The sequence below is a fragment of the Callithrix jacchus genome, chromosome 10 (assembly GCF_049354715.1).
Source record: "Callithrix jacchus isolate 240 chromosome 10, calJac240_pri, whole genome shotgun sequence".
Lineage (NCBI taxonomy): Eukaryota > Metazoa > Chordata > Mammalia > Primates > Cebidae > Callithrix > Callithrix jacchus.
In genome coordinates, this window is record NC_133511.1 from 58,728,667 (window position 1) to 58,754,512 (window position 25,846).

The window sequence follows — 25,846 nt, forward strand, 5'->3', positions numbered from 1 at the left end:
CTTGAAAAGTTTTAACTTAGGGGCTCATCAATTAGACCTTGCGTTCAAGACATCAGGGCTGAAAGAGGAAAAAATATCAATTCTAAATATAAAACGTTTCACAGAGATATCTTTAAAAAGAATTTCACTGCCCCTGGGGGAAGCACTTGTCTCTATCTGAGGCTGATCCAATCTCTTTTATTTGATTGATTGTTGAATCTATTGATGAGTGAGCAGTTCAGCCAGATTCCCCAGCAGCAAGGTCAGTGGACTGTGATTCCTCAGCGGGGAGGCTGGGGTCTGTGTGGAGGAGACTCCTCCTGGCACGAGCATTTTGAGTATGCAGAACACATCGGCACAGCCTAGAGCTGGCAGTTAGTGTACGCGCGGCACACACACACACACACACGCGCGCGCACCAGTGCTTTCCCCTCAAGTGAGGCAGCTAGCAACTGCAGTCCCAGCTTCCTCTGCTGAGGTACAAGCGGCCACTGCCTGATTTGTTGGAGGAACGCTGGAGTCCAGTATCTGAGGGACCCGGTAACACGCAGCTGTCACAGCTAGTGGCAGACAGCCACTTCTTCCCAGCTGCTTCGCCAGCCCTGGAAAGAGGGCACCCTCTTCCAAAAGCCAGTCTGCCTGGGGAGGAGGTTGCTCCACACTGAAGGTAAGACTGCTTCCCAGTCGCTTTCTCTCCCAATGTGCCAGCTACCTCACTCTCCACTTTCAGGTAGGCTCTGGCCATTTTTTGTTTTAGGTATGGGAAAACCTTCTCGATCACAGCATTTACTTTAACTGAGAAAGTCTTTTTTTGCTCAAGAAGCAGAACAGTAAGGGCTTGGTAGTTTAGCAGGGATTCTTCTGATTAAAGAAGTTTTAGTGCAGATGGTAACTCTACTTCTCTCTCCCAACCCTTAGAAATATTCTGCAGATAATGAGACGGCCTCATTTTGTGATTCATAGGCAACTTCACATTTAGCCTAAGTGTGCGCCTCTAACCTTTTCAGTTAGTTGACAATTGTTATGAAACTCTGCATGTGTAATTTAAAGACCTTTAAACGCTTTTCTTCTGCTGGGAAAAACATACCTCAGTCTTGTAAAATAAAAGCCGAGTGGTGGGAGCTGTGGATTCAAACTCTTCTTTGGCATTTGACATTCAGTGATATAGACAGGAGTGAAAGTTGCTGAATCACAGAAGTTTAACATTCATGCAAATTGCTGTATTTGTCAAGGAAAGCTAGGAATCAAATGTCTTTTCATCTTTCTGAGCTCTTATACATACATGGATGATGTGGATTTGAAGAGGGGAATTTGTTTGATATAATTCACCCTGTTGTGGTGAGGTGGGTAAAGTGATTAATTGACATAGAAATAATTAACTGGAGGAAATTTCTTCTGCTAAAGTGAGCTAGAATCTAGTTGTGAATTTAGAGGTTTCTTAGTTAACAGATCTATATTAAAAAAAAACACAAAACTCCAAACAAAACTATAGTTCATTGATTTGAGCCTCCTTGTTTTAGTGATGTTAATCTGAATAAATTATCACCCCTCATATTCCTTGACTGTATATACTTTCTTAGCCAATTCCAGAGTGAAAAGTTAATAAAGAAAACTTTCAATGACTTGTTAATATCTTCACCCTTTAATATTCATTTTAATTGTTTTATAGACATAATTTCACAAGAAGTTTTATAAGAGACTGATAACCATAATTTATCCAATTGAGTTGAAATGATCACAAAGAAAATGCTGTTTAGAAGATGGGTCCTAAACACAAGTCAGGCTCATGGTGCCTCTGGGCTATCTCAGAATTTAGCACCAAGAGTAAAGTTGTGGTAAGCAGAAAATTAATCAGAAGACACAGTTTTTGTGACTGTTTTTACAAGCATCAATTTGTATGTGTAGTACGCTTTAAAAATATTAGTCTCTTTTCATTACTCTTCTGGGAAGTGCCTCTAAGGTACAGCATGGTATCTTGCGGTGGATAACCTCAGTTCTGACGGAGGAGCATGGCACACAACTTTTGGGCACATCTAGGTTTATGGTTAAAAGACAAGTTATCACCTGGGATCAGGAATTTCTAGTTCAAACATCCAGGTACTTTATCTGATAACTCTAGAGACCTACCCTTTGAGCATAAAGACCATGTACACAGGTTGTCTGCTGCCTCTTTAGAAGGTAGAGGAAAGAAAGAAGAATTACTTTCTTCACTTGTCATTAATGTTTAATGCAAGTGATTCCTCTGCAGCATCCAATAGGGACTATCGGTCTGTAACAAATATTTAACATGTATTGCCTTTAGCTCCCATAATATTTGTAGTTTCTACATTGGATATTCATAAAGTAATTTCAAAAAACAGATTCTCTGCTACACAGCAACAAACACACAAAAAGAGCACAACTTTACTTTTTGTTACTTCACACTTTGATTCATAGTCAAACTTGCAATAGACCAGATTACATTACTCTCTCCGTGGTGCTGTGGCAGCTGATGGCTCAACTGTTATAGCTTCTAGTAAAATAAAGAGATCACAAGGAGCAAAGGAAATAGAGGGCACATAATTCTTTTTTTCATGTTGGGTGGATGGTGTGCACTGGGAGTGGAACCTTGAAGAGAGAGAGGATATTCTTTTTGTTTTTTCTTTGCCAAAGATGTCCAACTCAGCCAGCAACCTGAAAGATCCAGAGATGTAATCTTAACTAGGCCTGCTGTGGAAGTGAAATGTAATTTAATTAAGTTGTTGGGCTAGCTTTTTCCTTTCTGGTCTCCTCCACTCACCTTTCTCCCCATGTAAGCAGATTTGTGAGTTAGGTTAAAGAGCTAGCCAGTTACTTTCACATTACGGATTGCCATTCAAAGCTGTCTTTTCTGAAAGGGAATCAATTTCATTTTGCTTACAGCCAGAGGTGATGATTCTTCTGTCATTGTTCTGGCTTCTAGTTACCAGCTGTCTTGGTTTTTACACAATTTTGTTCCTCCTACATCTGATAACCGTTCCTGGTAGCTTGGTGAATTGGTGTTTTGAGAAGTTTTTAAAAGAAAGTTAATGAATAGTTATTACAGATTAAGCCAAAGAAATGGATTATCAATAGTGTTCAGTGATGGTCGGTCACACACCTTTCAGTTCTTACCAATCTGTGGGGTAGGATTGATGGTGCAGTCCATAGGCATTTCTGCATATACATAGTGATGTTCCAGACCCATGCTGACCAACGCAAAAAGAAGGGAAGAAAAAAAAGGGGGGGAAACCTATAAGCTTTTGTGTAATGCAAGCAAGCTCAGAATACCGAGGAAACCATGTAGTTATACTCTTAAGCTTATTTTCTCCAGATTACTTTGGATCATACACTAGATCTGACAATGGCACATTGCATGCACCCTTCAGGGCGGCAGTGAGTGATAGCTGTAAATTAGGATGGAAAGAAGAAAATGCTCTGCAGTTTCAATATTGAAGAGAATTAGGATCCAGATGGTATGGCTTTTTATAGCAATACATTGGATAATGTTACAAGCTTCTATGGTCACTGCCCTATTATATTTTCTCTAGTAAAATGCAGTGTTGGGACGGGGTTCATTGCTAAGAGCCATCTTGCTAATCTAGAAAAGCAAACTTCCTTTCCATGTTACATTTTTCAACTTTGCTGGCTTATTTTTCTTTCCCTTTTCCTTATTTTTTTCCATTCTAATTCCAAACTCAATTAAAATCATACAACATGATTTATTGTTTTATTTCAAAGTTGCTTTCTTATTTCTCTCAGTAACTCCCCCCCCCCACATATATCTGTCTCACATTATGAATGCATTTGAGAAGTCCGTGAAATGGTTTGGACTTGGACACAGAATCGTTACTAGACAAGTTTACATCTGGTTTTAAATGTCTCTAGTCTAAAACCACCTCACTTATCCTGTCTCTGTACGACAGTTCTCTCCTTTACTTTTTTAGAAAGGATCTCGCTCTGTCTCCCAGGCTGCTGAGGTAATCTTAGCTGTAACTCAGGTATTTCCTTGTTCAAGACTTCAGGTTTGCTCTCAAAGAATTACTTGTCTTCTTTCAATACCGTTTAGTGAGAATTTTATGATCTCCAGTCTCTGGGGCCACAGTGGCATCTCTGCTCAGGCATAGATATAGAAAGTGAGCCACCTGGTGGTTCAAAAGAGTAATTCTTATTTCTTAACTGAGCCTTCCAAGTTGACAGCAAGAAAGAACATTGTTAATTTTCTGTTACATTGCAAAGGGATGTTTGATTTTATTAAAATATCCTTTAATGGTACGTTTTTTGCTTGTTTTTTAAATCAATTGGTAGGTTACAAATACAAATTCCTTCACTCTATGCTTAATTTTCTAATTTGATATGACCTATCTCTTTCACCTCTAACTTTGTTTCTTGTGTATACACATTGTGATGAGCAAATTTATGTTGCTATGTATTTAATAATAAATACTTGTACACATTTTTATTTAATAATAAATACTTTTACACCTTTATACTAGTGTGTCAAGGTACTTCAATGAAGAAAACACTTCAAAAATAAAGCAATGAAATTACATGTTTTCCACTGGGTATAATACTGCATTTTGAATAACTTAAATTTAAAACTAGTTTACTGTATTTGCATATTTGTACTTGAAAACACATACAAAAATAAAACAAAATAAAACTATGTGTGTGTGTGTATGCCTTTGTTCTTAATCAAAATATAGATATTAGGCATCATTTCCTATGTACGTTTAAGACTCTAATCTAGCTAACCAATTACCAAGGCTAGAGTAGCCCTTGTCTTGCTTTCCTTATTCTTTTGAGTATACCTATCTTTCTGTGCAGGGCGTTAGAATTGACATTCATATAGGAGGCATGTCTCTTGACTGGAAATAACTCTTTGGAAGTACAGATGTTAAAGGTCTTTGGTAACTGGAGTTCTCTAAATATATATAGTAAGTATAAAGGTACTGTGCAAATAAAGGACACAATTATTTCTGTTTTTTTTCCCCCCAATTTAGGAGACTTGGTTGCAGATGGGGTAGATTCCATTAAATCAGAATTGGTTTTAATTGCTTTTTACTTGGCTCAAAAAAAAAAAAAAAAAAAAGACAAAGCCAGGGGTCGTGGCTCACGCCTGTAATCTAAGCACTTTGGGAGGCCCAGACAGGCAGATCACCTGAGGTTCAGCAGTTTTAAGATAAGCCTGGCAAACGTGGTAAAACCCTGTCTCTACTTAAAAAAAAAAAATTAGCTACTCAGGAGGCTGCATTAGGAGAATCGCTTGCACCTGGGACGCAGAGGATGCAGCGAGCTGAAACCATTTCACTGCACTGCAGCCTGGGTGACAGAGCGAGACTCTTCCTCAAGAGGAAAAAAAAAGGTAAAGTTGAGATGCTGAATGATAATATTTCATTAATTCCTTAATTTACCTATGAATAACGGCACTATTTAGAGAATATTACTGGCTAGAATCACATGTGCAGATTCATTCTCTAAGTCTAAAATTAGCTCTGTCTCTAGACAACCTCTTCTTATCCATATTGTTCTTCAGCTTCTGGGGAATCTCCTGTGTAAACTAGTAATTCACTGTGCATTCTTTAAAAAAAATAGCAGAAAGTTTATGTTTTGAAATTATTGTATTCATGTGAGCTATCTATAGCTTGAAGTATGAATACAAACAGAAATTAATAATATCTAGTCTGGGTGTGCTGGCTCATGTCTGCAATCCCAGAACTTTGGGAGACCCAGGCAAGAACATCACTTGAGGCCACGTGTTTGAGACCAGCCTGGCAACATAGTGAGACCCCCCACTCTACGAAAACATAAAAATGAATCTAATTAGCCAGGAGTGGTGTCAACAATGGCAGGAGGATCATTGTGCCCAGGGGTTTGAGATTGCAGTGAGCTCTGATGGTGCCACTGCACTCCAGCCTGGGCGAGAAAGCAAGACCTGGTCTCTGAAAACATAAACGAACAAATAATTCAATAATAATAATTCCTTCTTTAACCCCAGGGAATTATTACATAATGTTCCACTTGTTTGAGATTTAAATAGTGAAAATAAGCTCAAATGCCTTGTTCTGTTTGTTGTCATTAGAGTAGAATCAGATATAATAAAACTGTTCTACTGGCCATTTAAGGGCCAGCTCCCATGTCATTGTGAGGAAAGACAAAAATAATAAAATAGTTTTAATATATCAGGTAGTAACCTTGAATATTCAAATATTTAGAAAATTATCACTAAAATGGTGGCTACTTTCAAAATTATTAAAATGTGTATGAATTTTTACTGGAGATTTTACCTATGTGTGTCAGTCGTGGGAAGTACAATCTTGTCCTGAAATTTGGTTTGACTTTCACAAGCCAATGTCTCTTTCCTTGCAAGTCTCTAAATTAAAACAGTTAGATGGGTTTGCTAGATGCACACAGATGTGTATTCATTTTAATACATTACAAGTTGATGGCCAGTAAGCAACAAAATTATTCACTCATAAAAAATAGAGGGCAAAGGAATACAAAATTCTTTATTTCACATGAGTTTAGGATATGAAGCATCACAAAGAAAGCAACATCCCCCTGCTGGACTCTCTTCCTCCTCCCCTCTCCTCCCTACCCCTTTTGGTTCCCCCTACCAATTCAGTATAAGTATTTAGCCTCCTCCTCATTTTCCTTTTAAGGCTCTAAAAATCCTCAGTCAACATTCACCCTGAATTGTGATGCATTCAGTAGTTAATTATTTTCCACAATGTCCCTTAAATGTATGCAAATTAGACTTTTGATGAACTGGAATGTTTTACAGATTCTCTGCATAAATCACACAAGGTTAAAAAAAATCAACCTGTTTAAGAAGCGGAATATTTTTGGACCTTCCTCATTTGCTACAGTGACTGAGGACATCTCAGCACTGCTGCCTTCAAGTCTATTTCTTCAGAGGCAGCCTTCACACTTTTCAGAAAGACATATTCCTAAGTTCATTTCTAGCTTTGAAGAAAACATATCTGCTTAGTATATGTGTTGATTGAGCTGTGAATGGGCAGGGGTAGCAATATGAACTCTTCTGTTTTTTACATTCATTTTCCAAAGTAATGTTAATTTATGAATTGATTTATGCATTTGCTTTTATCATGGTATTTATTGCTATCATTAGTATTTAAATAGAAGCAATAATTTATAAAACCATCTGACTCTTTTTATTTTCTATACACTAATACAAAACAAAGTATTCTTGAAGTGATCATAAATTGTCTTACTGAATACTCAGGTAATTGGATATTGTTTAATCATTCTAAATAATGTGCCATTTAGAAGAATTCAAATGGTCTTCTTTTATTTAGATGAAATCTTACCTTCTGCAGCAATAAAGATTTGATTGGCATACTTTTTATATATTATTTTTTCACAAATCAGCTACAATTGTTACAGGAAAGGGGTCCCAGTCCAGACCCCAAGAGAGGGTCATTGGATCTTGCTCAACAAAGAATTTAGTGCAAGTCTGCAGTGCAAAGTAAAAGCAAGTTTATTAAGAAAGTAAAGGAATAAAAGAATGAGTGCTCAGACAGAACAGCCCCAAGGGCTGCTGGTTGCCCACTTTTATGGTTATTTATTGATGATATGCTAAACAAGGAATGGTTATTCGTGAGTCCCCTTTTTAGACCATGTAGGATAACTTCTGATATTGCCATGGCATTTGTAAACTGTCATGGTGCTGGTGAGAGTATAACAGTGAGGACCACCAGAGGTCATTCTTGTTGCCATTTTGGTTTTGGCCCACTCCTTTACTGCAACCTGTTTTATCAGCAAGGTCTTTATGACATGTATTTTGTGCTGACCTCCTATCGTATCCTGTGACTTAGAATTCCTTAACCATCTGGGAATGCAGCCTAGTAGGTTTTAGCCTCATTTTACCCGGCTCCTATTTAAGATGGAGTTGCTTTGGTTCAAACACCTCTAACATTTCTCCCCTTCTCTTTATAAGAAAACCCTTAATTCTAGGGGCTGCAGAAAGATGAAGATCCATCTTCTGTAACTTCTTCAGGCTGAATAGGGGTGATGACATTTCTGTCTAACTATGAGAGCCTTTTGCCTTCATAGTAGAGAGGAGCTCAGTCAGAAGGCATTGGCATGGTAAGATCTGTTTATAACTCTTGAGTTTTCACAAAAGGTGGCATTTGGAAGATTATTAAGTGTATAATTTAAGAAAACATTCAGTAAGCTTCTCCTGTATTCTTACAGAAAGAGTATAACAGGAATATATTCCACAAGAGTAAAGCAAAATAGGTAAAGTTATTCCAAAGTAAACTGATTTAGAAGGCTTTTTATGAACTGGGCAACTGTCAGAACTAAGCTGATATGGGCTTGTTAGCTGATTGTAATGTGCTTAGAATTAAAATACTAATTTAGGTATTTATATTACCCATCCCTCTTGTTCTGAGCTCCAGTCAGAGATCACTGATTGATTCACAGGAATCATTAGGGTTAGCCTAAATTGCAGAAACAAACTGAAAAACCACTAATAAGACTAGAACTTAATACAAGGGTACCATAGTTCTTGAAACATAATATTTCATTTACCAGTTTCCCATTTTGACTAAAGACAAATCATGGTAAGACTGATTTGCTTTATTATACATGGCCTGATTGTTTGTATAAAGTGCAGCAATAATTATTTTTCATACAGGCTCTTTTTTTTTTTTGAGACGGAGTTTCGCTCTAGTTTACCCAGGCTGGAATGCAATGGCGTGATCTCGGCTCACCGCAACCTCCGCCTCCTGGGTTCAGGCAATTCTCCTGCCTTAGCCTTCTGAGTAGCTGGGATTACAGGCACACGCCACCATGCCCAGCTAATTTTTTGTCTTTTTAGTAGAGACGGGGTTTCACCATGTTGACCAGGATGGTCTCGATCTCTTGACCTCGTGATCCACCCACCTCAGCAGGCTCTTTTTAAATTGGCTTTCACAGAACTCTATTCCATAGAAGGAATTTTAGATAAGACATTTTTAAAGCTGAGTCCAGCCATGGGTTTCTACCTTTAAATACTTATGAATTGGGTAAATTTCTTTCTTCTTGAGGTCCTAGAACTTACCGCTTTTGGACCTATTAGAAAGTGACATTCTTTACTTGCCACCAGTCAGAAACCCTGTACAAGGACTATTGCAGGCAAGGTATAAGGCCATTTCCCCAAAGGGTTTTTATTGGCTCTACAAGTCAAGTTAGATTCCTTAAGGAAAACACACCATTCCAGTCAAAGCCTTGGTAAAATAACCAATTTCTCCAATTGTGTACTGTTACAAAAGAAAACAGATTCTCATTGCACTTATGCAAATAACTATACTGCTTAAGTTAAGAATACTCACAACTAATTTCCAAATTCTGAAGAAATCTAGTAGAAAGAAATAAATATGCTCTAAATTTTGTTCATAGGAGTACATTTAACTGTTAAAAGCTGTAAATAGCTCAAAAGAAAAAATTTCTTGACTCTGAAAAAAACAAAACAAAGGATTAGCAATGTTTAAAACAAAGTTAAAAGGATTAGGCTTTTTCAGTTTAATCCATATAGGTCACTTTTGTTTGATAGTTATGAACATTTCAATTCTTTATGAGAGTTTTGAAAGTTTTTTCCTCTATTCTGATGTCACAACTTCCAAAGTTATCCAAAAAGTTGCATTTAAGAACACCTGTTAGAGTTCTATAATTGATTATAAATCACCTTCTAAAGAGGATTAAAATGAGACAACAATTGTCTGTGGATGATAAAAAGTTTTAGGACAGTCACTATTAAAGCCACAGTTGCTAAGGAAATTTGGTTATTTCTGTGGGACACAAAATTTTACATAACAATTATAAATATTAATAACATAGACTAAGTTATATTAGAATTATAGGAGTTTCCTATAACCTTGGAACATATACAAATAACACATTTATACAAATATAGCTCAGGGAAAGCACAAGACTATTTCACATTTTATAATGCCTCCAGTATGACTCATACCAAATAAGCCATATTTTACCTTTATGTTAATGTATTATTAATGTTAAACCCAATTTTTCATAAAACCACATAGATATATTAACCCAATTGTAATGTTTAACTATAATGTAAGATTCTTATCAACTTTTTTTAACCCTTTACTTTTTGTATGTGTGAAAGAGCAGATTAGTGCTTTAAGAAAAACCTATTGTGCTTTTATTCCAATGTTTAATGTATGGGAAAACTGAATAATACCCCTTTAATTTTAGCCAATGTCCACACACAGATTTTATTTTACAGTTGATTTTCTATAAACCTTCCACAACTGTTTAAGCCTTTAGCTTTATTCTGTTAAATTTTAAACAAATTTTAACACTTTAGACAAAAAAAAAATTACATTCTCATGTCTTCTTGTACTCTTTTTCCAAAAGTACATTCTACTTTCCTTACACATCTTACATGCAAAACTGATTCTTTAATAATCTTAATTACATGTTACAATGTTAACTTTTAGTGACTTTTATTTTTGATGAAAACCTTGGTAAGTAAGGGATTTTAATTATGTACTAGATGTGGAGTGTAGCCTGTGACATACCAGGCAGAAGTGCAGATAAGGATAGACTTTCCAACATAGCTAGGGGTGCAGCTAACTTCTCATGTCCCCAGGTCTACTTTACTGAAGCAGGCATGTTGTACAGTAAGAGTCATAGTGGCATTTTGTGAAGCATTTAGGAGGCCTAATGACCTTTGAATTGTACATTTCTTGCATTAATTCCCTTTCACAGATCCTTTCATTACATACACGGACCATCTGATACATTTTTGAACTTTTTGACTTGCCCTAAACATTCCTCCTTTTACACAAGCAGTCATTTTATTTTAGGACAATAATTTACCATACAAGATCTTTTTTTAAATAAAATCTCTTTCTTTATAATTTTCTTTGTATAGTTAGGGGGGATGGCTAATTCCATGTGTCCCCAGGCCTTATCTAGAATCTAATGGCTTTAAAATAGGTAAATTGAGCAATTTTTAAAAGTCAAAAAAACAGTTTGACCTTAAAGTATTCAACAAATTTGATATTTGACCTTAATTTAGACCAAATGTCTACATTTTAAAGACATTTTATTTTAACAATAATTTTTAAAACTGCCTTTATTTCCAAAAGATTATTAAAGTCATGTGAACAAAAAGGCATTAGTTTCTACTTTTCTGACAAAATATTTGATTTCAACACATATTTTTTAAGCCAATTAATTAGAGCTCTTTTATATATAAACATACAATACATATAAATATACAGACAGACAGAAGATTCAACACTTGTAAGATTTTCATTTGCCAGTTTCTTGATTGGGTTACTGTCTTTAGGGTGGAGCCCTTGGAGAAACAGGGCTGGGAAAGCATGCCTTTCTAGGGCCAAATAAGCAGCAAATAAGCAGCTGAAGGCAAAGACAGAGCCCTAACATTAAGGTTGCCATTTATTCTGGTTCTTGGATCTCCAGAGGAGGGAAATACTACAGCAGAAGACAGTGCAGTGCTTTTACTTTGCATTTCATTGCAAAGCAACTTAAAGTCAATCAGCCCATTTTATAATCAGCCCATCACTCATGGGAATTTCATCTCCCAGTTGGGTTGGGGATATTTTCTTATCTTCCAAGAGGCCAAGAGCATGCTTCTTTGATCCAAGTGTGCAAAGAGTCAAGTATTCCCTCCATAACTACTATTAGCCATCCCTTAAAATATAGTTCCTATCTAGTTATTACACACTAAAGCTCTTTTATAATGCAAAGTAATTTCTGATACCCCCAAAACTCAAAACCATCAGATAACATGATGCAAAACAGAAAAGAGCTTTTGATTTTGAGAGGGATCTAGTTACTTTTAATCCCTGGTGCTTCATATTGAAAACACCAGAAATTTTTCCCAAAACAGGATCTGTGGCACCTCCTCTGTTTTTCCCAAGGAGTCCCAGGCTACCAGAAGTTATCTTAGGGCCTCCCATGCATGTAGTAAAAGTGGCAAGACAAAAATAAAAAATAAAAAAAAAGGAGAAAAATATTTTAGTTGATTGAGAAAAAAAAAATTTCCAGAAAAATAAGTTCTAAGAAGAGAAAAGCATAAAGGTCTTTTGAATATATCTATAGCTTGTTTATCTACTTCTAATTAAGCTGACATTTAACCATAGCGCTTTTTTAAAAAGAAATTCTTTTTGATCTCTTATTACTCGATTTTAGCCATGCCAAGCAGCTAATATTTCTATCTTCTGAACTTAAAATTTGAGACAGTCCACAGAGGAGAAAAGAACAGACAAGGTCACACAGATAATAGATGACAAACCACTTTCCTCCGAGGTGGCGAATTGAACCTGGACAACCACTGTGAAAGTGCAAAAGAGTTAGCTACTGAGCTACAGTACAGGGCCATGCTTATTTCCTTTCCCAGAAAGATTCTAGAGTAGTGAATTTTGAGCTTGCAAAGGCTTTTAACTACTTAATATAATTTTTAGGGCTAATGATGACCATGAACCCTAAAATTCCTGTTCCCTGGATGGTGGGGACCAAGAGAAAGTATTGCCACGTGTTAAAAGGTCAAACTCTCAGGGACATAAAACAAGGTGGAGACTTCATCCAGTTTTTTTGTTTGTTTCAGGGACCTACAGCCAAGTTTGCTACTGACCAGCTTACTGGGTTGTCTTGAAAAGCAAGCTTACAGGTGTTCTAAGCCCGTGTTTTATCCTAAAGTAACCCTGGAAACAAAGAAACAAAATAGCGCAAAATACACCGGCTTAAGACTAGCCTCAGAGTTTTTTCTTTTTTTGCATTAATCAGAACTTTGCAGAGGAGATAAATGCTGATTACTTTTACCATTCATTCAACCATTTGCACAGAGTGAAGCCCAAAATCTGAATGATAAGATATTTTTACCCTTTAGCTGGCATCCAGGCTTCTGGGTTTTTATTTCCTTAGCAGCCCCAGTGATCCAGTTTGCTGTACCATTGTCCTGGGGCCAGGATGTATCCTAAAGGAAAACTATTATTTTTTCATTCTGGCCAGAGTAAAATACATGTGATGAAGCAGAGACCTTAGCCATTCTCCTTAGCACCCAATATCAAACTGGCAAGATTTAAATTTGCTCCCAGATGGGCCTGGTCATCTTTAATCCAACCTCGGACTTGGAGTTTCAACACGTGGTCTCTGGGCAAGAGGTTGCCCTTAGTTAACAGGAAAGGAAGAAAGGAAAACTAGAGAAGGAAAGTATTGCCTGTAGCAGAGTGGGGATGGCGAAATGATCAGGGAGGCCAGAGAAAGACCCATCCATTGCAGTAACACTGAAAAGTTCAGATGGTTGCTGCTCCTGTCGTGAAGGGATTTTTTTTCCAGAAATCCTGTAGCTCTCAAGTTTCCCCTTTTAGGGAAGAAAAACTTCCCCACGTCCCATGATCCTGTACATGCCTAACTCTGTCACCCACAGCCATCAGCAAAGAGTGCAAGGCAAATTAATCCAAACAGAATAGCAGTGCCAAACCTGTTATTAACCAAGAGGGACTTTACCGAGAGGGGTCTCTAACCTCCTAAATCTTAGAAGGGTCTCTAACCCAAGGTCGTTCAAGCAGCCTTTTATTAAGAGGGGCCTCAAACCCACTCTGTCTTAGGAGAGACTCTAACTCCCCTAAATTTGGACCCTAACCAACCCCATACTTTACCCGGGTTCCACACCACTTACCCAAAGTCATCCAATCAGTGCTTCAGTATATTTCCTTTGCATTGAGGGTTCTCCTCAATATCTTCCCTTCTGTCATTTGCCAGAAATATGTTACAAGACCCTATCACTTACCCAAAGGTAGCCATTGGGTTAGGGTTTTTGCACTATAGTTTTTTTATGGTCACCAGAAGTATGTCACAGGAAAGAGGTCCCGATCCAGCCCCAAGAGAGCATCTTGGATCTTGTGCAAGAAAGAATTCAGGGTGAGTCTGCAGTGCAAAGTGAAAGCAAGTTTATTAATAAGCAAAGGAATGAAAGAATGGCTTCTCCATAGACAGAGCAGCCCTGAGGGCTGCTGGTTGCCCATTTTGATGGCTATTCCTTGATGATATGCTAAACAAAGAGTGAATTATTCATGCCTTCCTTTTCTAGACCATATAGGGTAATGTCCTGATATTGCCATGGCATATGTAAACTGTCATGGTGCTGGTTAGAGTGTAGCAGTGAGGACCACTACAGGTCATTCTTGTTGCCATTTTGGTTTTGGTGGGTTTGGCCAACTACTGTAAACTGTTTTATCAGCAAGGTCTTTATGACCTGCATCTTGTGCTGACCTCCTATCTTATCCTGTGACTTAGAATTCCTTAACCATCTGGGAATGCAGCCCAGTATGTTTCAGCCTCATTTTACCCAGCTCCCATTTAAAATGGAGTTGCTTTGGTTCAAATGCCTCTAACACAATGACCATATCATGTATTCATGGTTTTCTTTAATTTTAACATGATGGTTTCCAATCCATTATTTGTTCTTCTTGGTGACTGAGTTGTTTTGTTCTTTTGACCCTCCACTGTTATTTTTGTGAATCCGTTACTATTCTCCTTAAATGTAACAATAACAACAAAACCATATTTCCAATACAAAAAGAAAAATAATATGCTCAATACTTCCTCACATTTTTGATATTTTGCATTACAGTGACTGGATGTAAACTATCTGCTTGGCAAATGCAAATAAGGATCTGGATTTGATGGGATGTTTCCTGGCAGGCTCAAGCATGCCTGCAGAATGGTAAAATAGTCATTCCTCTTGATTCAGAAGATCTGATGTAGGATAACTGAGGAAATACGAAGTATTTAGATAAAGACTTGAGGAACAAAGAAAGTTAGTAAAGGAGAACCAGAAAATACCGTTACTACCTTTTATACCTATCAATATCAGTGTGTTTCCCTTCAGACTCTGTGGGAATGTCATCTTGAGCACAGTAGGAAACTCATATGTTATACTTTCTGATTTCACTTATCACCTTGCTCACATTATCAGGTTTTCTTAGGCTCATCACAGATTTCACATTTGTGGTCAAGTATGACTGATGTGCCTTAGATCTCCTGGATTCCTTCTATTTTTGTGTGTGTGTGGGCAAATTAAGTAGATCCTCCACCACAGCCTTAGGTAAAAAAGAAAAACTACTGAAAAGAGCATTAAAACACCTCTCCAATGTAGAGAGACACATTAACCACTCTCATTTACCTTAAAAATATATGAGAATAAGAGAAAAGACAGAGACTTAAGTAACCATGGAGGTTTTGACTTGGTTGACATTTCTGAGAAATATTAATTTTCACTGTTTAAAATTTATCATACATGTCCTGTCATATAACCTAGAGGCAAATAATAATAATAAACTTCTAATGTATATGGCTGCTCACTATTTACAATGAAGTTTTACAGACATTTTGCATGTTATTTCTTATCTGTAAATTTCCCGAGTTTCACGTAGATCAGAGTTATTAAGACCTTCACAATGATAGAAATTAGTGACATGATTTCTTAAATAATAACTTTTCAATAACCACCCATGAAGCTTATTATGACTTAGCATTTGTGAGATGGTGCAGAGAAATTAGTATTTTTAAGTAGTGATTCTTATCACATTCACAGAAGATTGGCACATACTGAAGTAAATCTTGTGTGTTCCATTGTGATGTGCACGAATAGACATGTGATTTTTAAAAGAAATAAAATTCAACTTATTATACCCTTTCTAATAAGACCTTTGCAAATCTTAAAACTGTGACCCAACTTTACTAGCGTAGTCAGTCAGCCCCATTCTCACCAGTGAATTCAATATGTAAGCCTTCTACGTCACCTTTACTCACATCTATGAGTTTGAATAGGATGCTATCTAACATCCTGCCAGAATGTCTCCCTCTGGTTTAACAGTGTTGCAATAATTCACTTTGCCAGTAGTGGTTAAACTACAAATTCATTTAACTATACCTTCCTTATTCTATATGCTTTCATTCTATTTGTAAGGTTTCACCTCATTTCAGACTTTGTCAAAACTTACTGAAACCACTACCTCATAAAATAACTCCTTATTAAGAGATCCAGTGTGAGGTCAAGAGACTGAGACCATCCTGGCCAACATGGTGAAACCCCATCTCTACTAAAAATACAAAAATTAGCTGGGCGTGGTGGCGCATGCCTGTAGTCCCAGCTACTCTGGAGGCTGAGGCAGGAGAATTGCTTGTACCCGGGAGGCCGAGGTTGCAGTGAGCCGAAATTGAGCCACTATACTCCAGCCTGGCACCTGGCAACTGAGCAAGACTCTGTCTCAAAAAAAAAAAAAAAAAAAAAGAAAGAGATCCAGTGTGAAACAAAAATATATTGTTGGCATGACTTCTTGTAAACCAAGATAGGCTTCTATAATCACTACTTTCTTGAAATCTTTACAAATTCTATGAATGCTAATCCATTCTAAATATTGTTGTAAAGTGGGTGATAAACTTGCAGATTTACTTTTTCTCATCATAAATCTTCAAGAGACTTTTCTATTCTCTTAAGTAATTACCAATAGCAGTTTTACTGTCACACACCTGACAAACAGCTCATGTACATGTTCTGTAACTATGTTCTTACCTCTTACCAGCCAGATTGAAACCTGGCTGGCCTATATTTGTGTTTATATTTACAGCATAAATTAATACATTTTTGGATTCAAAAGTGTGTTGTATAATTTAGCTTTTCTCAGTTTTTATTAAAAATTATGTCATTGACCCAAGGCAGTAAACCCATCTATTCCATATTCTTGCTTTTATTGTGGGTATGTCTAAATTAGCTTTCTCTTTACTTCTAGCACTTTTATGGATATCAGCTCAATCTGGAATTTAGCCTTAATTGTGTGTGTGTGTAATTTTGTTGAAATATTTTTACTCTAAAATCTGCATCTGTACTATAAAATTAAAGTTATACTATTCATTATAAGTCCAAATAAAGAATTCAACTTACATTCAGTAAAGACCACAGAATTTAAAAGTAGCTTTAGAAAGCCTTGATATAAATACTGTATTTGATAGACAATATTATTTTATGCAAATTTGAGGACACTATACCATTATTAGAACAGGAAGTTGTAAACTTGACACTTACTCACCTCTGATATTTTCCATTTTGGTAAGCTTTTAGTAATATGTTTTGAGACATAAACAGAATAGGTCATAAAAAGAAAAACAAAACAAGCATTTAAAGATGAAATAGTTGTCATTCCCAATGAATAAAAATTATAGCATGTTGCCAGTAGGTAAAAGTGATGTTTTATGAGTGTATCTCGTTAAGTGAAAATGATCTGAGTGAGAGGTAGCTGGTATTTATGTTCTTTTTTAAAAAGAAAAAAAGATAGCAAACCAGAAACACTTAAGTAGTGAATTATAGTATCCTAGGAAAATAAAGATAACATATAGCAAGTGAATATTGCAGTCAATACTGGTATATTGGGCTGTTTGTAAAAAATATTGTGTTACTGCATTTCTCCCTGTAGCTGTTCTCTGGGGACACGTGAAGAGATCTTTTTAGGTTGATGAATATTAAATTTATTTTCAGTGTATTTTCAGTTTGCTGTAGGGAGAGAAGACCCAGAATGTGGGCTAGGTAAGTATCAAGGGAGTTTGAGTAACTATTACATAAACTTAGAGAGATTGAGTACTATATGAATGTGTGAAAACAAATCTTTTTATCTAAATCTGTCTCTTAGCCTCAGTGTTTTCTTCTTGGAAAACACACCTCAAAGCAATGTAGTAAAACTGTCAACTCAAAGACTTTTCATAAGCTGTAGAAAGGATATGTTCAATTTGATTTACATTAAATCTACTTTTTAGGGAATGTTGAGAGACCACAAATATCCCGATTTTGGTGGCCTCATACATATTTATTTCCCTTAATCCTCTAAGAGAACACCAATTAGGAGCCTTAATTTAAGGAAAGAGAAAAGGCACAAAAGGTTCTGCATAGTTCCAACATAAGGCCTATTTCATAGGAGCAGAGGGTGAGCATGTGAGAAAAATTGCTTTTGCTTCCTTTCATTTTTATGTCTCTCGGTTGTGCATAATTTAAATCTCTTGCTTGGCTAAGCTTTTGTAGAGGAAAACATTGGATAAAATAGGCAAGATTTTTTAAAAACTCAAAAGCTTAGGGAATGAATCTACATTCTGATTCGGTATTTGAATTGTCTCTCTGCAGGGGTAAAGAGAACAGAGAACAGGGCCAGAATTCAGATTTATTATAGATGGTCAGAATAAAATGTTCACACAACATTATGAGTCACAAGATAGGAAGTGTGGAGCTAATATGTCATGTGAAAGACAGCCTCATAGAAATGTAATGAAGAGAGTCTGCAGGTAACTCATATGACTGCCTTGCACAATCTTGATACTTGACTTACTACTTTTTATTCAAAAATAGGAATAAAAAGTTTAATGACTCACCTTTCCTTTCTTTCCAGTTCACTGAATCTCCCCTCTTTCATTATCATCATGGTTGCCATGTGAATTCTTGACTAGCCAAATGAGGCAGTTCTAACAGAAATCATGTTGTGAGGTGGTCTTCTTGGTTGTATCTTTTTAACTTTGTCCTTTTAGCAGTAGTGCTTAGCACTTCATGAGCATTACCTATTTCATATTCAAGTCAACCAAGGAAGATTGAGTCTATGCCATTTTCCTTTCAAAGATGAGGAAATTGAAACCCTAGGAAGTTATTTTAAAAACTTGCAAAAATCCTGATCAGAATACCACACCTTAAATGGTAACTTTTAATCAATGTAGAACCAGAATTTAAATCTCTCATTGTCCTTTGATCTATCCCCAGCACACTACTTGATAGTAACTAAAGTTCACTCTATAGGAAGTGAGAATAAGCTACTCCTAGACATTTTTTCTGGGGCTGGTAAGAGACAGTGGAGTATGGTATTTTAACTCAATTACCTGGTTTATATCATGTTTCTATGCCCAAACAGGGAGGTCTTGAGTAAGTTACTTAACAACGTATGTGTCCATTTTCTGATTGGTGAAAGAAGGGTAATGATAGTGTCTTCCCCATGAAGTTGGAGTAAGAATTAAATATGTGCACATTTACATAAAGTGTGTAGGACAGTGCTTGACACAAAGCAATCACTAAGTGTTAGATATAATTTTCTTTGTTTCCATTTCAACAACTGAAAAAAGTATATATATTTGCCAGATTGGTCTTTTTTTAATTTCCTGCTGGATTTTATATAATTCTTTATTCTGTAGAATACGCTATGTTGACATGTGCATTTCAACTCTGCGTGGGATGCAAGGGCTGCAAGGAAGAGTACAGCATTGCCTCTGGGCTCAGGCCTTAGACAACTGACAAAACACTTGGAAAAGAAATATAGTGGGTGCTGTAACAAAATAATGAATATGAGACACCATAATAGTAAGTACCCATATTACCAGAAAAAGGTTTCACAGTGGTCAGAAAAAGGTTTTACCTTTCTTTTATAGGGTAAACTCACAAGGTTTAAATGATATATGAGAGGTATTCCAGGCCCTGAAAAGAGTATCATCTTTGTAGAGAGACGTGATAACAAATGCTCTTTTTTTCTTTAATTTTTTGAGAATAGGGAGAGGATGAATGAATGCAGGATGAATAGGAAGGGTAACAAAGTATAATATTTCAAGAGGTGGAAATGCCAAAATATGGAAAAACTTCTATATTAAGAAGTCATAGTGATTTTTTACACCAAGGAAGGACATGAGACCAAAAAGTAATGGATTTGTGACAACTATTATAAGTATGGCAAAGAAAACAATCTTCAAAAACATATCATTTTCCTGCAATTAAAAATAATTGGATTTGTTCTTATTGGAAAGATAAAATGTTATTGTTCTTTCTGCTATGGATAACGTCGTGATTCTCTGTCTATGCTCCCAGGGATTCTCTACAGAAAAAAGGACATTAAGAAAAGAATAATTTTAAAACTGACAGAGAACAAGACTCTTCCAAGGAGGTGTTACAAAATTTATCATTAGGGTTACTCAGAGCCAGTTGGTGCAAGTGATAAATTATTCTATCCTTTCTCAAAGGCAAGTTATACTAATAACATTCCAACACTATTCAGATTCTAAAAATTGGTTCTGTGAAGAGTGGCACACACTACTTCTTATGGCTATCCTATTCTCTGTGGCATGATTTTTAAAAAAATATATTATTATTATTAAAATGAAGTAACATAAAACATAAAATGTAATACATCTTGGAAGACCTAGATGACTTGAGGCTGAAAAAGTGATAGAAGAGAATAAAAAAAATTCCACTTTTCACATCTTTAGATTGGCTAAAATTTCCTGTTCCTTGGAAATTGGTGACATCTAGGTTGACAAAAGTTTACTGAGTTATAAAATTGACAATAACTAACTTCTAATATGAATAAATCAATATGAATATGTAAAGGAGACATATAAAAACTTTATATTTACAATCTTTTCCTCTTTTCTTCCTCTTGTCTATCTTTCTCCCTTGATCACACCTTCTCTGTCTCTCACCTTGTTCCTAAAAAGCAAAATGTTCTTACTGACTAGAAAAAAACTTTGCCCTCAGAATTTGATTTGGCAACGAATCCTGAATCCCCATTGACTTGATGTGTGATATTGAAAAGTTACTAAAAATTCCTGGTTATCTATTTCCTTACCTACAAAATACAGGTAACATTGATCTTATATATGCTCCATATAATAAAATCATATGTTAATATGATTAATTCTCTATCTGAAAGATCAGAAATATTAAAACATGAATTGACCCTGAATCCTTACTTATGTTGCTTAAATTTCTCGTGATTTCTGTAAATCTTCATAATCTAGATTACCTTGGAAATTCTGAGTTAATGTATCATGGATTTGTGCATTAAATTTAATTGATTCACTCTGTATGTGTTAGGCTCAAAAAAGATTATTTCATCACAATGATTAGATTATGTTTTCCAGGTCTGGGACTATACCTTCCTTAGGACAGGAATATTGTAGCCATCTTCAGATGTCAAGACATATAATAAGTGTAAAATATATGCTGAATAAATTAAAAGAAAATTGACATACGATAGAAGAGACCACTTCGTTTCATTCAACATCAAATATTTAAGCTGCTGAATGCAACGACTGAAAATGTTTAAAACAGATTTACGGTTTAAATATGTTTCATCACCATGCCAAAGTGATGCAGCTGAATCGCATCATCTCTTTCAATAATGTTTTATAAGAAATGCGGTGAAATTTCACCTAAAAATGCTTTCCTAACAATTGGAAAATTATTTTTGTATGGTTTTGTGTTTCTGTATGGTTTTCTGGCGTGAGACCAGGCCTGCTGTCAGCTATAGCTCAGGGTACGTAAGATTCAGCCCCATATAGGGATCTGAGGCCAAGTTTCTGATTCATGGTATAATAAGAAATCAAGAGATGATAAAATAGATTGAACATGACTCATTTCCAGATCATTTTTAAGTTGAAAGCTAATCCAAGAAGTTCCGAAAATGTCTCTAGACAGTGACATAGTAAATGGATTCCTACATGAATGTTTTAAAGCTATGTCCAAATTGCTCAGTGAAGTATACAGTCGCCCACATATAGAAACTAATTTGTCTTACCTCCACTCAACAAATCTACTTGATATAGTTTAACAAATATTTTAAAATCACCTACTTCATAACAATTCAGCATGTTTTTGTTTTTACACAAGTTGGCTTTTTTTTTTTTTTTTTTTGAGACGGAGTTTCACTCTTGTTACCAAGGCTGGAGTGCAATGGCGCGATCTCGGCTCACTGCAACCTCCGCCTCCTGGGTTCAGGCAATTCTCCTGCCTCAGCCTCCTGAGCAGCTGGGATTACAGGCACGTGCCACCATGCCCAGCTAATTTTTTGTATTTTTAGTAGAGACGGGGTTTCACCATGTTGACCAGGATGGTCTCGATCTCTTGACTTCGTGATCCACCTGCCTCGGCCTCCCAAAATGCTGGGATTACAGGCGTGAGCCACCGCACCCGGCAAGTTGGCGCTTGAGATAATTTACCTCTTGTATCTGTGTTTTCAGATTCCTATGAAAAAAAAAAAAGATAGTTGGACTAAATGAATTGTTAGGATTCTTCTCACTTCTTGTGTCCCCAAATCCTAAAAGTCTGATTGTTTGATATCTGATTACTTTGATAATGTGTTTTTATTGTTCTAAATGTTTTAAAAGTTTGAATCCTTTGAAAGATTACTCATCTCTTATTTCTTGCTTCCTCATCAGTACAAGCGTAAACATAAGGACTGAAGACTTTGTAGTCTCCTTACTATATTCAATTTCTTAATTTATTCAGTTCCTGATCCTTTCTCACATGTTAGTATCCTCATTATATTCTTTCTGAGTTACATAAATAATGGAGATGGGCTTAAGTTAGTTGACCATGAGTTAAACTATTGAAAAATAATTTATAAAGCCAGATAATATTTACAAATAATGGAGGTCAGTAATTCTCCAACTTTAGTGTGCATCAGATATATAATACATAGTGGATTTTATTCAAATGTAGATGACAGATGATGGGACTTCTCACCTGAATTTTGGGATTCAGTTGTTCTGGATAGAGCCCCCTAAATTGACATTATTAACAACTTCTCTAGTGATGATAATGATTATGGTCCTCACTTGGCCAGCAGACCATATTTTAAGAACCATTTCTCTATGTTAACTTCTTTACTAAGAAGGAGTAATGGGTGTTCCACATTTAATATCAAGTGGAATACAAAATACTGTTCTGACACAATGCCTAGTCCAGTGTTCTCTTCCATTAAATTAATGCTTCTGAAGGTATATTCTGTGGAAAGTTACTTAGATGGAAAGTATGCACTCAAATAAATAATTTTTAAATGGGTATCATTAACAAATAAATTTGTTGGTAATTCTATTTTATCAGAATGCCTGTTTCTTCATTTCTAAATATTATTATTTAGGAAGTCTTTACCAAGTCTTTAATTGCTATTTGAAAAAAAAAATGCATCCTTAGGTACTATTCTTTTTGCTTTTGTTGCTTCATAATCCATTCTGCTGATAAGCTTCCAGATTGATTTTAATTGCCCATTTTCCTTATCAGTACTTCTCTCTCAGGTTAAAGTCTCAGTAGTGAGCTGCTGAAGCTGATCCATTTCTAACTAAGAATGCTCTGTTTTCAACACAGTAGTATGTATTTGCCTCTAAGGGTCCTGGTCTGGGTAATGCATGAAATCACTGTCCTTAGGTGGGCTTCACTTGGCAGAAGGAAAATCAAACTGGGTATTAGTTTTGTTTCTTAAGATTTTCTCTATCTAGTATCTAGGCCTTCATACCTTCAGTCAAGAAAGGTGCTAAACGAGTATCAAAGGATAGAAAAATAGTTAGCATGTCATACAAAAGATAAGATGATTTAGAACCCAGGTGCAGCTATTCTAGGAAAAGTGTTTTCCTATTTATCTTTTAGTAAACTAGTCTTGTTCTGGGCCAAAAAATAAAAATAAAAACAAACTATAAATAACGCATGAAGGATGCAACAACTCTTTTCAAATACATAAATTTGGATGGAGAGGAGGCTACTAGCTCCATTTTCTAAGATAGAAAGGGGGAAAAAAATATCCAGGATTTGGTCAAGTAAGGGGGAAAAACATTCCAATAGGTTTATAAAGGCTGGGCTGTATAATGGAAAGCATGTAACTTTTGCAGGCAGACTGACCAATGCACAGAAGTTTTCAAAATTTATTTGGCTACTACCTGGGCAGAACAGTGGAATATCTTGGACCCTCAGCTTTCTCATCTGTAAAAAAGGATGTGAATACCACTTTTTTGCATGGCTGCAGTGTGGATAGCGCTTCTGAACTCAGAAGGGCATTTGGCTCTTGTTTTCTTGCAAACCCCAAATGAAGCAAAGATTGCAGGAGACTAAGCCACCTCTTCTTCAACATTATCCCAAAGGGTAATAAAATCACCTTAATATAGCAAACTTACAGTAAAATGCTAATAGATGTTTTACTTTATGCTTCAAAAGGTATCACTGGCTGGGTGAGTTGGCTCACACCTATAATCCTAACACTTTGGGAGGCCGAGGTGAGTGGATCACCTGAGATCAGGAGTTTGCAGCCAGCCTGGCCAACATGGTGAAACCCCGCCTCTACTACAAACACAAAAAGTAGCTGGGTGTGGTAGCGGGTGTCTGTAATCCCAGCTTCTCAGGTGGTTAAGGCAGGAGATCTCTTGAACTTGGGAGGCAGAGTGCAATAAGAGCAAAACTCTGTCTCAAAAAAAAAAAAAAAAATGGTATCACTGAACTTTTTTTAAAAAATAAAGAATCCAATGGTAGATTAACAAAAGCTGAAAATATCACGTATTTTAGGAATATAATGTCTTTTCTGTCTTATAACTCCCAGTCACTTAAACATACTTTTATTTCTTCCATCCAAAATTTGGGTTGTCCCTGTTAAAAGTAGATGATCTAACATACATTAAATATCTTAGATCAAAGGAAAATGTGGAGTACCCTCTTAAAATTGGATATCTTTATTCAATTTCATAACATTTCAATAACCTATGGTTTAGGTAAGATGTTCTTTAATGTCTTTGTCTTTATTCTGTTTTTCTCTTGCCTCTTCTTATATTGTTCCCTTATTACTTTTCTGTACAGTATATGGCAAAAGAAAGGAAGTAGCATTGAATGATTGATTTAGTTACACATAGGTTTATTAGGAAACTCTTACTGTCTTTGTAAAGGATGAAATCTTGATTCTGTTCCTCAGCCCATGTGAGTCCTAGGGCTCACATGTGTCTGATGTCTCAGTCCTGCTAAGGGAACTATTTGACTCCAGAATATGGACATCTGTATTGGCATCTTAGCCTCTTTACACACCCACACACTCTCTCTAAACAGTGCTCCAGGACTAACTAAGAAAGATCATATCTGTATATATTTTTAAGATTACTCAAGTCTAAACATCGTAAAGAAAAGATATAGAAATAATGTCACACTGTGAGGAAAATATAATTGCTATAAAACCTTCTAAGAGCTTTTTGAATCCAGAATTAAACTCACCATGGACTCAAAGTGAAATGTCTATAATATAAATTGGATTATGTGATTCTTTCACTTGAAATCCTTCAGTGACATCCCATTGTTTTTAGGAGGGAGCCTGAATTATTTGGGGTTTGCCAGTTCCTTTATGACGTGGGCTCTGTTGTCTTTCAGGTTTACATGAGAAGACTGCCATCAACACTTAAGCTCCAACTATGGGGAGTGCCCAACATTTTCTCTTGTGGCCATGGTTTCTGCCACTGAACCTGTAGTTCAGTTCACAAATACGTGGTTAAGTATTATCACCTAGTAGAAGCATGTTTTTTAACCACATTACCTGAATTAGTTACCCTAATCTTTCCTTGTTTCTTCCATAGTGTGTAACATCAAATTGCTATCGTCTCTTTACCTGTAATTCTTTTCCAATAGTATGCAAGTTTCACACCTCATTCATCTCCATGTCCTCAGAACCTGTTACATTATTTTGCACTCAAGAAGTGCTCAAAACATGTTCAAAAGGAAAAAAAAATGCCTTCAATCATTCCGCATGAATAATATTTCTTATTTTAGAAAACCATTCTTCTTCTTATCCTTTCTAACATTTTATTTTAGGGAACTTGTTTCTCCCTGAACATCATTATTCTAAACCCCAAGTAACACTCAACATTAAGAATGACGTATTGAACAGGCATGGCCAGTGCTAAAATCTAGGTTTGCCATTAGGCAAACAGGCATGCCAAGGGCATGCTTGGGCAAAAGCAACATTATCGTTCTTTTAAGAAATGATATCTATTATTTCAGACATAAACAACAAAATAGGGTTTGGGGAAAATAAGAATATTGGTTGAC

At 36.1% G+C, this 25,846-nt stretch overlaps 1 protein-coding gene across 4 annotated transcripts in view; it reads left to right on the forward strand.

The window, feature by feature from the left end:
• Window positions 1–433: 433 nt before the first annotated feature.
• The window catches only part of TENM4 (teneurin transmembrane protein 4), a 3,204,727-nt gene continuing 3,179,314 nt past the window's right edge, over window positions 434–25,846 (forward strand). For all 4 annotated transcript variants that reach the window (XM_078340117.1, XM_078340116.1, XM_078340121.1 and 1 more), the window contains exon 1: window positions 434–646. The gene's annotated coding sequence lies outside the window, so the exon portion shown is untranslated. The remainder of the gene's footprint in view (window positions 647–25,846) is intronic.